The sequence below is a fragment of the Salvelinus fontinalis genome, chromosome 17 (assembly GCF_029448725.1).
Source record: "Salvelinus fontinalis isolate EN_2023a chromosome 17, ASM2944872v1, whole genome shotgun sequence".
Lineage (NCBI taxonomy): Eukaryota > Metazoa > Chordata > Actinopteri > Salmoniformes > Salmonidae > Salvelinus > Salvelinus fontinalis.
The window spans coordinates 1,750,012-1,765,229 of NC_074681.1; positions in this window are offsets into that span (position 1 = coordinate 1,750,012).

The following is a 15,218-nucleotide window of genomic DNA, read 5'->3' on the forward strand; positions in this document are numbered from 1 at the left end:
ACTAGAATATAAGGCCTAGGCTACTTCCTCCTAATGTCAGGTAAATGCTTTTGGATACAAAACAAAAAACACTGGCGTGTTATAAAAGACGACGTCCAATTAAATGATATACGTTCATATCAAATAGGAATATATATTACATTGAATGAATAGACCATTGTAGTATTATTAATGCCTTTATCACTCCCTACAGGGGACAAGACAGATAAACTGCAGCCGCCTAGATACCCATACCCACGGCTCTAAACCCAGAACCGTGTGGAAACATCAACACTTGTCTGGTTTAATTAATATTAACCCTTTTATTGGTTCACCTTTTATCTGCATGAATCTTTAGAACACTGTCCATTGTACAAAAGTTGTATTGGTCGTATGTACAGGATACACATGGTCCAATGAAAGGCTTACTTGCACGTTCCTTCTCGACAATGCAACAACAATAAGAAATTAAAGGTAATATGAGCGTGAAGTAAATGGCTCAGTAGAATAGAAAACATTTTAACATCCCCAAGTGAGGGGACATCAAGGAGATTAACAATCAAAAAGGCTTGTTCAGTACACCTTATTCAACTAACTGTGGTCTAAATTGTAGACGATGAATAGTTGATGATGGTGTTTGCTGGGCAGGAATAAAAACTTGCACACAGTGCAGTCCATTGTACAAAATAAGACCATTTTAAAGTTTGGTCACCTCCCTGACCAAGGCCCGTCTCCCCCCCCGATTGCTCAGTTAGGCCGGGCGGCCAGCTCTAGGAAGAGTCTTGGTAGTTCCAAACTTATTGATTTAAGAATGATGGAGGCCACTGTGTTCTTGGGGGATGTTCAAATCAAATCCAATCAAATGTTATTTGTTACATGGACTGAAAACAAAAGGTGAAATGCTTACTTACATGCCCTAGTCCAACAATGCAGTTCAACAAATAGAGTTAATAAAATATTTACTAAATAAACTAAAGTAAAAATAAATAAATGGTAACACAAGAAATGTACATAACAATAATGAGGCTATATACAGGGGGTACCGGTACAGGGTCAATGTGGAGACTATATACAGAGGGTACAGGTACAGAGTCAATGTGGAAGCTAAATACAGGGGGTACCGGTACAGAGTCAATGTGGAGGCTATATACAGGGGGTACTGGTACAGAGTCAATGTGGAGGCTATATACAGGGGGTACTGGTACAGAGTCAATGTGGAGGCTATATACAGGGGGTACTGGTACAGAGTCAATGTGGAGGCTATATACAGGGGGTACTGGTACAGAGTCAATGTGGAGGCTATATACAGGGGGTACTGGTACAGAGTCAATGTGGAGGCTATATACAGGGGGTACCAGTACAGAGTCAATGTGGAGGCTATATACAGGGGGTGCCGGTACAGAGTCAATGTGGAGGCTATATACAGGGGGTACCAGTACAGAGTCAATGTGGAGGCTATATACAGGGGGTACCAGTACAGAGTCAATGTGGAGGCTATATACAGGGGGTACCAGTACAGAGTCAATGTGCGGGGGGGTTCAATGTAAATAGCCTGGGTAGCCATTTGTTTAGTTTAGTTGTTCAGCAGTCTTATGGCTTGGAGGCTGTTAAGGTCTAGATTTGGCGCTCCGGTACTGCTTGCCGTGTGTTGGCAGAGAGAACAGTCTATGACTTGGGTGACTGGAGTCTTTCACAATTTTTTGGGCCTTCCTCTGACACACCTAGTATATAGGTCCTGGATGTCAGGAAGTTTTGCCCCAGTGATGTACTGGGCCGTACGCACTACCCTCTGTAGCGCCTTCCGATCAGATGTTGAACAGTTACCATACCAGGCGGTAATGCAACCGGTCAGGATGCTCTCGATGGTGCAGCTGTATAACTTTTTGAAGATCTTTTCAGTCTCCTGAGGGGGAAAAGGTGTTGTGGTGCCCTCTTCCCAACTGTCTTGTTGGTGTGTTTGGACCATGATAGTTTGTTGATGATGTGGACACCAAGGAACATGAAACTCTCGACCCGCTCCACTTCAGTCCCGTCGATGTTAATGTGGGCCTGTTCAGCCCTCCTTTTCCTATAGTCCACGATCAGCTCCTTTGTCTTGCTCAGATTGAGAGAGAGGTTGTTGTCCTGGCACTACACTGCCAGTTCTCTGACCTCCTCCCTAAAGGTGGTCTCGTCGTTGTCGGTGATCAGACGTACCACTGTTGTGTCATCAGCAAACTTAATGATGGTGTTGGAGTCGTGCTTGGCCACACAGTCGTGGGTGAACAGGGAGTACAGGAGGGGACTAAGCACGTACCACTGAGTGGCCAGTGTTGAGGAACAGTGTGGCAGATGTGTTGTTGCTTAGCCTTACTGCCTGAGGGCGGCACGTCAGGAAGTCAGGAAGTCAGGAAGTCCAGGATCCTGTTGCAGAGAGAGGTGTTCAGTCCCAGGGTCCTTAGCTTAGTCATGCTATGTGAGCATTATGGTGTTGAACGCTGAGCTGTAGTCAGTGAACAGCATTCTCACATAGGTGTTCCTTTTGTCCAGGTGGGAAAGGGTAGTGTGGAGAGCGATTAAGATTGCGTCATCTGTGGATCTGTTTGGGTGGTATGTGAATTGGAGTGGGTCTAGGGTTTCTGGCATGATGGTGTTTATGTGAGCCATGACCAGCATTTCAAGGCACTTCATGGCTACAGACGTGAGTGCTATGGGGTGGTAATAATTTAGGCAGGTTACCTTTATCTTGGGCACAGGGATTATGGTGGTCTGTTTGAAACATGTAGGTATTACAAACTCGGTCAGGGAGAGGTTGAAAATGTCAGTGAAGACACTTGCCAGTTAGTCCGCACATGCATTGAGTACATGTCCTGGTAATCCGTCTGACCCTGCGGCTTTGTGAATGTTGACCTATTTAAAGGTCTTGATCACATCGGCTACGGAGAGCGTGATCACACAGTCATCCGAAACAGCTGGTGTTCTCATGAATGCTTCAGTGTTTCTTGCCTCAAAGCGAGTATAAAAGGCATTTAGCTCGTCTGATACTGGGCAGCTCGCAGTTGGGATTCCCTTTGTAATCCGCTCTAACGAGCATCAGAGACGGTTTAGTAGGATTCAATCTTAGTCTTGTACTGACGTTTTGACTGTTTGATGGTTCATCTGAGGGCATAGAGGGATTTCTTATAAGCATCCAGATTAGTGTCCCGCTCCTTGAAAGCGGAAGCTCTAGCCTTTAGCTCGGTGCAGATGTTGCCTGTAATCCATGGCGTCTGGTTGGGAAATGTACGTACGGTCACTGTCGGAACAACGTTATCGATGCATTTATTGATGAAGCCCGGAACATTTTCCAGTCTGTGCTAGCAAAACAGTCCTGTAGCGTAGCATCCACGACATCTGACCACTTCTGTATTGAGCGAGTCACTGCTAATTCCTGCTTTAGTTTTTACTTGTAGGCAGGAATCAGGAGGATAGAATTATGGTCAGATTTGCCAAATGAAAGGCGGGGGGAGAGCTTTGTATTTATCTCTGTGTGTGGAGAAAAGGTGGTCTAGAGTTTTTTTCCATCTGGTTGCACATCTGACATGCTGGTAGAAATGAGGTAAAACGGTTTTAAGTTTGCCTGCATTAAAGTCCCCAGCCACTAGGAGAGCCGCTTCTAGATTAGTATTTTCTTGTTTGCTTATGCCCTTATACAGCTGGTTGAGTGCGGTCTTAGTGCCTGTATCTGTTTGTGGTTGTAAATAGACGGCTACGAATAATATAGATGAGAACTATCTTGTTAGATAGTGTGGTCTACAGCTTATCATGAGTTATTCTACCTCAGGCGAGCAATACCTTGAGACTTCTTTAATATTATACATCGCGGACTAGCAGTTACTGACAAATAGACACACATCCCCGCCCCTTGTCTTAGCAGACGTAGCTGCTCTGTCCTGACGAAAAACGGAAAAGCCAGCCAGCGCTATATAATCCGTGTAGTAATTCAGCCAAGTCTCGGTGAAACATAAGATATTACAGTTTTTAATGTCCTGTTGGTAGGATATTCTTAAATTGTAGATTGTCCAGTTTATTTTCCAATGATTGCACGTTGTCCAATAATACAGAGGGTAGTGGTGGTTTACTCACTTGCCGACTAATTCTCACAAGGCACCCACCCAGACCTCCGCCCCTTGTATTTCTGTTTTTCCGTCTTTTCTTCATGCGAATGACGGGGTTGAGGGCCTTGTCTCAGGGAAGCAGTACATCCTTTGCGTTGGACTCATTAAAGAAAAAATCTTTGTCCAGTTCCAGGTGAGTAATCACTGTTCTGATGTCCAGAAGCTATTTTTGGTCATAAGAGATGGCAGCAGCAACATTATATACAACATTAGTTCCAAAAAAAATTGAAAAAACAAACAAAATAGCAAGTTGTTTAGGAGCCAGTAAACTGGCAGCCATCCCCTCCATTTTTTATTTTTTATTTTATTTAATTTGTTTTATTTCACCTTTATTTAACCAGGTAGGCTAGTTGAGAACAAGTTCTCATTTGCAACTGCGACCTGGCCAAGATAAAGCATAGCAGTGTGAACAGACCACAACACAGAGTTACACATGGAGTAAACAATAAAAAAGTCAATAACATAGTAGGAAAAAAAAGAAAAAAAAGAAAAGACAATCAATATACATTGTGTGCAAAAGGCATGAGGTAGGCAATAAATAGGCCATAGGAGTGAATAATTACAATTTAGCAGATTAACACTGGGGTGATAAATCATCAGATTATCATGTGCAAGTAGAGACACTGGTGTGCAAAAGAGCAGAAAGGTAAATAAATAAAAACAGTATGGGGATGAGGTAGGTAAATTGGGTGGGCTATATACCAATGGACTATGTACAGCTGCAGCGATCGGTTAGCTGCTCAGATAGCAGATGTTTAAAGTTTTTGAGGGAGATAAAAGTCTCCAACTTCAGAGATTTTTGCAATTCGTTCCAGTCGCAGGCAGCAGAGAACTGGAAGGAAAGGCGGCCAAATGAGGTTTTGGCTTTAGGGATGATCAGTGAGATACACCTGCTGGAGCGCGTGCTACGGGTGGGTGTTGCCATCGTGACCATTGTTCAATGCTACAGGTGGACTCCAATCTGTCACGTCCGTTGGAAGAAGTGGACCAAGGCGCAGCGTGCGTGGAGTTCCACATTATATTTAATAATGAAACTTACAACCAAAACAACAAAGAATATAACAAACGTGCAGTATTGCAGTGCTCAAGGCAACTACACAAAAACAAGATCCCACAAACAACAGGTGGGAAAAGGCTGCCTAAATATGATCCCCAATCAGAGACACCGATAGACAGCTGCTTCTGATTGGGAACCATACCAGGCCAACATAGAAAACGAAAAACTAGAATGCCCACCCTAATCACACCCTGACCTAACCAAATAGAGAAATAAAATGATCTCTAAGGTTAGGGCGTGACACAGTCAAGTTGTAGAAACATCTCAAGGATGATCAACGGAAACAGGATGCACCTGAGCTCAATTTCCAATCTCATAGCAAAGGGTCTGAATACTTATGTAAATTAGGCATATACGTTTGGAGAAGAAAAAAAACCAAACTGTTTACGCTTATGGGGTGTCATGTTCATTTTGCTGAGGAGCGGCTTCGGTCTGGCCACTCTACCGTAAGGTGTCACGATCGTTGTAATATGAATCGGACCAAAATGCAGCGTGGTTCCATCCTCTTTATTTGGAAGTGAAACACACAGAAAACAATAAGCACGAACCGTGAAGCAAATGTAGTGCTCGCGGGCAACTAGACATAGACAAGATCCCACAAAGCACAATGGGGAAATGGCTGCCTAAATATGATCCCCAATCAGAGACAACGATAAATAGCAGCCTCTGATTGGGAACCATACCAGATCAACATAGATATATAATAACCTAGATAACCCACCCTATTCACACCCTGACCTAACCAACATAGAGAATCAAAAGCTCTCTATGGTCAGGGCGTGACAAAAGGCCTGATTGGTGGAGTGCTGCAGAGATGTTTGTCCTTCTGGAAGGTTCTCCCATCTTTACAGAGGAACTCTGGAGCTTTGTTCTGTGTTCTCCTGTTCTTCGATCTGGCCACTCTAACATCAAGGATGATCAATGGAAACAGGATGCACCTGGGTGGAAATGTGAGTCTCATAGCAAAGGGTTTGAAAACGTATGATAATAAGATATTTCTGTTTGATTTATTTTGTATTCACTTGCTAAAATTTCCAAAAATCAGTTTTTAAACTGTATTTAAATTGTGTTTTTTTTGGTAAACAACAAAACAAACAATTTAAATGTTTTTAAAGCCTTGATAAAATGGCATTTCTCATAGAGGTGCATACATGTATGCAGTATCAAGGGAAATTAGAAACAGAAAAAGTGAAATTCATTCCAACATTCTATTATCAACATACCTGGATGAAGGCACAAGATGTTCTCATGTATGGGGAAAGCTGCATCTCCCAGGACAGCCGGCAGTGGTAAATGATCGATTTTCTGAAGCAGTTTGGATTCAAAAGAACTTTCTTGAAACACTCCACCATAGCTCTCTCGACCATGTGCCCCTACCGCCACCATCGTGAACCTGTAGCGGACATCTTCTCTGTCTCCTTATCTCACCTCTTATACAACATGTGTTGCTAGGTACATCAAATCTAGTAGATACATGGCAATACGCACAACTTCAATTTTCTCGCTATTTGTCTCTCTGTGTACACTATTTTATTTTCTTCCATTTTCTTCCATGTGTCTTCCATGTTTGGGTGTGTCGTCATTTCCTTGTTTGGCCGTAGACAGCTATTACCAGCTGATCACCCTCTACTGTTATTTTTCAAGCGAATGTCTTTTTAGGGATCATGCAAGCACGCTCGTTCGGTTTAGTCGACTTTCGCTAGCCAGCCGAACTGAAGCATCCTGACACCTTAAAGGAAAACTCCAGAAACTCACTTTCGGTATTTATTTCATTAGTCCATTGTTGACATAGTCCCAAAATCTTTTGCTTGTGTTAGTGGAATTAAATAATTCCTCTAATATACTCATTCGTTAAATTCAATCTGTCTATTTATAAGAATTTGTAAGATACTTATTAACATAAAATAGACAGGATACAGTCTTATTAAAATTAGATAATAGTGTTTATTCTCGGAGCACGCTGCCATTTGATCATAAACACAGGTTTATATACAAGATATGACGTCATAGGTTACAGAATTAAGTCTCATTGTCCTGACAAATAGAAACAGGTTCAAAAGTTCATTCCAACTTCACAGGGCACTCACATGACACATAATATAATCATTTATCCTGAAGGCTCACTATAATTTATTACCACTTTAGCAGACAACTCAAGATAATGGAAGACCTAAAAAGTTTCCCACAGCCTTATCTAACACCTCAGGGCTAAGTTGGGTCAGTTCAACCATAGTTTAACGACCCTTTCTGCTTATTTTATGACCCACAACACAAATCTCTTTTCTCCAGGCATGCAGAGTTCAATTTGTTATAGTTTTATCTAAAGCTAGAATTTGTTTTAACTATTTATTAACAAAATTCCTAACACTTGTCATCAATCAAGCTTTCAAGATATGTAACTTTCAAAATACTGAAATCCTCTCTATTGGGGTGATGATATCTGTATTTTGAAAGTCACATATCTTGAAAACTTGACAGAGCCTTAAGTCAAAACTGTAATTTAGCCACTTAGGAATATTCACTCTCTTTTAGGTAAGCAACTCCAGCTTAGATTTGGCCTTGTGTTGTAGGTTATTGTCATGTTGAAAGGTGAATTAGTCTCCCAGTGTCTATTGCACAGCAGACTGAAGTAGAGGTCTGCATGGGACTGATTTCTTCATCCCCCTCTTGCCTGTAGCTTTTCATACTGCACCCGCCTGTTACTTTAGACATATGTGACATAGCTCCAGGCAATTTTGCATCCTGTAGGCTATATAATAATGCACAAAAATAACCTAAAAATAGCTTAGGTTAAATTAACAGAGATTCTCACATGGCCCATTATATTAAGATATCGATATTACTATATCTATATCAGCCAATATTCTAGACATAGTCTGAAGAGAGCAGAGTCGGAGTGATTTACACTTTCTCTTGAGATATTTTTATAGCCTACAATTTTCAGACGAAGACAAATATGGGTGATCAACATTTATTTCCAGGCAATATACAGACAACTATAGCCTAATCATATTTAATAAGTACATTTGCTTGGAAAGATACCTGACAGTGATTCTCTGCCCATGCATAGGCAGCCTACTCTATTTAAATGAGACAACACATATACTAGGCGCGCACTTGATCTCGTACATCCAACTAGGATCGGAGATGTAGGCCACTTGACTTGAAGTAGCGAAATGCTGAGAGTGTCTGAATAACATGACAAAGATGTGCTTTTAATACCACAGGTTAGCCTAGGCAGAAAGATGACCGTTTCCAAATAATCTGCGATACAAGAAAAATATTTTCATCCCAAAATCATCTGTCTGACTGCCCTCTCCCTGCCCTCTCCCTGCCCTCTCCCTGCCCTCTCTCCAATGATCTCTGTCGGACCCACTTGCATCCCCCGGGAATGCAGCCCTCTAGACTGAAGTAGGTTTTCCGCTAGGATTTTGCCTGTGCTTAGCTCCATACATTTTTTTATCCCGAAAAGCTCCCCAGTATTTGCCAATGTCAAGCATACCCATACCATGATGCAGCCACCACCATGCTTGAAAATAAGGAGGCAGTTATTAAGTGATGTGTTAGATTTGCAAGTGATGTGTTAGATTTGCCCCAAACATAAGGCTTTGCATTTAGGCCACAGTGTATTCCTTTGCCGTGTTTTTGTTGTTGTTGCCGTATTACTTTAGTGCCTTGTTGCATAAAGGATACATGTTTTGGAGCATTCTGTATATTTATTTTCTTTCACTCTGTCATTTAGGTCGTTATTGTGGAGTCACTACAATGTTGTTGATCCATCCTCAGTTTTCTCCCATCACAGCAATTGAACTGTAACTGTTTTAAAATCACCAATGACCTCTTGGTAACATCCCTGAGCAATTTCATTCCTGTCCTGCAGCTTAGTTCAGATAGACGACTGTATCTTTGATGTGTCTTGGTGGTTTAATACATAATCCACAGCATAATTATTAACTTGACCATGCTTAAAGAGATACTCAATATCTTAATTTGTTATTGTTACCCCATCTACCAATCACAGGCATTTTTCTTTGTCTTTTGAAAAGCTCCCTGGTCTTTGTAGTTGAATCTGTGCTCGAAATTCAATACTTGACTGGAGGACCCTTACAGATGTTGTATGTGTGGGGGACACAGGAAAGGCTAGTAATTCAAAAATCAACCACCATTATTTCAAACAGAATGAGTCCATGTAATTTATTATGTGATTTGCTAATCCAAATTTTACTTGTGAACTAATTTAGGCCTGAAAAAAGGGGCTGAATAATTAGTCCTCAAATTTGTATGAATTTTGAAAAACGAATCTACATTTTTTAAAGACATTACAGAGTATTTTGAGTAGATTGTTGACAGAAAAATTACAATTAAATCAGTTTTAATTCCACTTTGTAACACAATAAAATTAGAAGAAATCCAAGGGGTCTGAATACTTTTGCAAGGCACACTGTATGCCGTCGTGGATGCCAAACGACACAGAACCCTCCTCTCTCAAGACAGGCGCTAGGATCTTGGAGACCATTGACATAGGAGAAGAACGCACAGCAAACTGCAGACGGTACCCTCTCGTAACCGTTCAAGGCGCATACACTGGACGGAGCACGCAAAAGTGTACCGTACATTGCTTCCTGAAAGGGGCAGAGCGCCACCCTGAGGACTGGGATCATTAGATTTATCTGTCATGCTTGTTTTCATATCCATCACTCTTGACAATCGTGTGTCTGAATGTGGGGAATGAACTGTGTTTATTGTGCCCACACATGGACGATACCGCACTGTCAGTACCCCTGAACACCGAGGAACCTTAGATAGAAACACTGTCAGTACCCCTGAACACCGAGGAATCTTAGATAGAAACACTGTCAGTACCCCTGAACACCGAGGAACCTTAGATAGAAACACTGTCAGTACCCCTGAACACCGAGGAACCTTAGATAGAAACACAGTCAATACCCCTGAACACCGAGGAATCTTAGATAGAAACACTGTCAATACCCCTGAACACAGAGGAACCTTAGATAGAAACACTGTCAATACCCCTGAACACCGAGGAACCTTAGATAGAAACACAGTCAATACCCCTGAACACCGAGGAATCTTAGATAGAAACACTGTCAATACCCCTGAACACAGAGGAACCTTAGATAGAAACACAGTCAATACCCCTGAACACCGAGGAATCTTAGATAGAAACACAGAAACAATGTGCTTTCGTGGCACCACCTTTCTGATACCTCACACCGGGTTCGGGTACTTCGGCAACCAGTAACTTTCCCCCATTGACCGAGCAACTTGGGATCACTGTTGCCACAGTAAATGCTTGGGGAGGAAGGCCCAGAGAACACGCCCCCTCCCGCGGCCTCCAGCTAGGGTCACGATGGCTGCTTCTTCCCTGCGCCGTGGAAGAATCCGCTTCCACCCCACTCTCCTTCGACCCAGCATGGTGTCTGTGCCAAGACGTCTCTCACTGCCCAGAAGCACCAAGACGGTGAAAAACTCAAAGCCACTTCCTGGCCTGAGGCAACCCGCCTCTGGCCTGGACCCTTGTCCTTCATGCCTCGGGAACTGCCGAGCCTCCCCGTGAAGGAGAAAGTGACCCGTAGAGCTGCATTCTGTTTCTGTTTCTCCTCGAAACGGGTCTGTAAGGACTCGATCGCTGAGCCAAACAATGTTATTTGGCAAAACTGGCTCATTCAAATACATCTGCCTGTCCCTCTCATGAATACGGGACAACGTCAACCGTTGCCCCCATATTTTTCCCCACATCCAGGATAGTACAGCGGGACAGACCCACCACAAAATCAACCGTAGCACGGACTTTATCGAGAAGCTCTTAAAACTTCTCTAGAATATGTGGGACGCTACCGTCCCACTTGGCCAATAGCCAGGGAAAATGTAGAGCGGCAAAAAAAATATTTATATATAAAATCAAACTTTCATTAAATCACACATGTAAGATACCAAATTAAAGCTACACTCGTTGTGAATCCAGCCACCATGTCAGATTTCAAAAAGGCTTTTCGGCGAAAGCATAAGATGCTATTATCTGATGATAGCACAACAGTAAACAAAGAGAGTGTAGCATATTTCAACACTGCAGGCACGACACAAAACGCAGAAATAAAATATAAATCATGCCTTTCCTTTGACGAGATTCTTTTGTTGGCACTCCAATATGTCCCATAAACATCACAAATGGTCCTTTTGTTTGATTAATTCCGTCCATATATATCCAAATTGTCCATTTATTTGGCTCGGTTGATCCAGAAAAAAAACTGCTTCCAATTTGCGCAAAGTCACTACAAAATATCTCAAAAATGACCTCTAAACTTTGCCAAAACATTTCAAACTACTTTTGTAATACAACTTAAGGTATTTGTAAACGTTAATAATCGATCAAATTGAAGACGGGAGATCTGTTTTCAATACAGGAGATCAACAAACTAACGCTACTTTTCTAGTCTTGCGCAACTCTCAAACAGTACACATGACGTTACAATGTTTCCAGGTGGCCTCACTTCTTCATTGCACAAAGGAATAACCTCAACCTATTTCCAAAGAGTGGTGACATCCAGTGGAAGCGGTGGGAACTGAAAAAAGGGTGATTAGAAATCCAGTATTCCAATGAAATCTCATTGAACAGACTTTTATTTTTATTTTTATGGCTAGTCCTCGGGGTTTTGCCTGCTACATAAGTTCTGTTATACTTACAGACATGATTCAAACAGTTTTAGAAACTTCAGAGTGTTTTCTATCCAAATCTACTAATAATATGCATATCTTATATTCTGGGGATGAGTAGAAGGAAGTTGAAATTGGGCATGCTATTTATGCAATAGTGAATTTGCTGCCGCCCTATCCTATTAACTGGCTTTGTCGACTCCATGGTCTCATACAGCTACTGCAGAAAATCTAAATTATACATTTGTCATATTGTAACCACATTCAATGACTGGTCCACCACACACTCAGCCTGGTACACTTTGTTCAGCTGATCCGCCGGGTAGTGTCACTGTTTATTCGGAAGCACAGTGCTAGGATTTGCCCCCTTGTTAGCTTCTGGATCTAAGTAACTCGCTAGCTTTTCATCTATCGGTGGGGTGCAAATGAGCCCTGCTTCCTCCATACCCTTTACATTCATGAACTTGTCATAACCTGGTAGCACCAACCGGGCTGAATGAGGGGAATCCCAGGTTGCATTTAGCTAATCGTCGAAATCTTTAAATGGGTAAAGTTACGACTCACCGCTGCAGGGACAGGAGGAAAATACCTTTCCCCAAATGAAGTTGAATCCAGCCGGAGACAATGGTCACGCAAACTGGTCCGAACCAAAGCCTCCTGAAAGTGTTTCCACCCAAACAGGACAGAACTCATGAGTAACTTATATTTTTGCTGTGAAACCACATGGCCTAGGGCACGGTCGGAGGTTCCAACTTGGCTAGTTAGCCTTTTTTCAACTTACTCTTACCACTGGCCAGCTTACTCAAGCAAGGAAGCACTGGCTACTCAAGCAGAGTAGACGTGGTAGGTGTTTAGTTAACATAAAAAACGCTATCAAGACCCAACACTCGCAACATCTAGGGGGACGAGTAGTCTCTCCCCACTAAGAGACACCTAAATCGGCGTCGAATCTCATAGTCTTTGTGTGCTTGAAAGGTTTGTAAATTGCGTGACACGTTCTTCCTTCAGGCGAACTGAAGAGCGAAGAATTGAGGAAAAAAAATGCGAGCCCACGGTATTATAGCCAGGAAGGCGGGGCTTCCGAGGGCAAGCTCGGCGTCCATTGGCCCGCCGGGTGTGATTTCAGTTGTCTTTAGGTGAATAGGATTGGTCGGTGACTCCCCATAGTATGTTACACCGACTAAAAGGGAACTTCAGGTGTACTTAGCAAAAGACCTGAACAAGAATACCAGCCATATACACTGTTTGTGAAAATTTAACCACCTTTTAACATTGTCACAGACAAGATCAAACTAAAATGGTCCTCAGGATCTCTCCAAAAATCAGCAGTGTTCAAGAATCAAGCGATTATCTTCTTGAGTAGCTCCAGAAAGAAGGTGCTTTGTCACAGAGAAGCCTTTATGCAAGATACATTCATGTTTAACTCTTCTGTCCCACAGTCTTTCAGCAAACCATGATTCAGCATGTGTGGGAACTTGACTTTTTAAGAAGAACAGTTTAAGAAGAACAAGGAATATAACCATTCTGCACCGTTAGATCCTTAGCTATACAACGTAACAAACCCCTAATCTGAATGTTTTGCTGTGAAGATAATCCTTCCCACGCAAAGGAAAATCATTCGTATAGTTCAAATCATTGACTTAGATGCTGTCGGCCTAGTGTGTTGTATTTTTATTTTACCGTTATTTTACCAGCTAAGTTGACTGAGAATACATTCTCATTTACAGCAAAAAACCTGGGTAATAGTTACAGCGGAGAGGAGAGGAGATGAATGAGACAATTTTAAGTTGGGGATAATTAGGTGACCGTGATAGTAAGAGGGCCAGATTGGGAATTTAGCCAGGACACCGGGGTTAACACCCTACTCTAACAATAAGTGTCATGGGATCTTTGGTGACCACAGAGAGTCAGGACACCCGTTTAACATCCCATCCAAAAGACAGCACCCTACACAGGGCAATGTCCCTAATCTCTGCCCCATGGACAAGTGTCTGAGAATTTAAATGTGAATCCCTGAACAAGCGTATGGTACAACTAGACATAAGGTGCCTGTCCAGAGTCCACTTTCATAAGTCAGTAACACACTAAAACTTGCATCTGTTGTGAGTGTCCAGGGCTGTAAGAGAAAGGTCCATTAGGAGCTTTCCACATCTGGATTGTGCAGGCACTTAGTGGGAAGGAGCTTAAAGCATTATGGCTTTGCAGCCAATCAGTGCGTTGTGTGTTAAATGTTGCTTGTAAATGTATTTGCAATTCTTATAGAATGTACTACTTATATATCCAAGCCTTTTGCCAGCATTACATGATTAATTTGTTGAATTTCCATTGAATTGTTTGCTTTATTGTTCAATTTCTATCTTATTAACATGTGTGTGTGTATGCGCGTGCATATATAGGTAACATAACCATTACATTTTCAGTGTTATTTTAGCCAGTATTATTACTGTTAATGTCTATGTGAGAGAGCTCCTCACTCTGCCATTGCTTGCTGAAGACAGGGAAGAGGATCAGAGACCCTAGATGACCTGCCTGTGATTGGCTGACTCCACTTGTGGTAAGGGCCCCTAGCAACAATAAACCACTGGGTTTGTCTAGTGCCTGATGTAAGGAAAGACAGAAACACCTTCTACATGGGGTTAGAAGTCACAGAGTGTTTTGTGAGTGTGTCCCGGGGCCAGAAAGAGTGACTGTGATGGGGATTTCCACAGTACGGCTCAGTCAACCGTCGACTGATGATTCTTTACAGATACTAAAAACTTCACTTATCACTTGGCAGGTGCCTTAGAAGTGTAGATGAATAAGCTGGGACATTAAGTCACTTCCATTTCATTTGCTTATTGTACAGTAGGAATGCCCTTTGGGTTTTATTCAGTCAGATAAAAAACATTATTGTGGAACAGCAAGGATGACTTGGACATCTGAATATAATAATTTTTTGTTAAAATTTTAAGTTAATGATCTGGGTAGCTGCTGAATGTAAGAGTTGTGTCACATCTGTGCCCACTACCCCCTCTGGTGTTCATCCGGTGTCGTCCTAACCTTCAGTTCTCCCCTTGTATACACTCTCTCTCTCTTCGTGTGATTGTGTGGTTGGAGACAGGTGTGCTGGAGTCAGAGCAGATCCCTACCAGTTGCAAATCGTCCCATAAATCAAGACCTCTACATATACTCATCCCTGCCACCTCCACTCTGCCAGGTCGTAATCTCTGCTCAGTCAGTTATTCTTCTAGCCTTTTGTCTATTCTCAAGATCCTCATTTTCCTGCCTTACACCATTTTTGTCATCTCCTTGCAGTTACCGCTCATTCTCTGACTCCTGTCTCCTGTTCCACATCTCAACACCAACCACCTTGCTCTGGATATCACCCACCA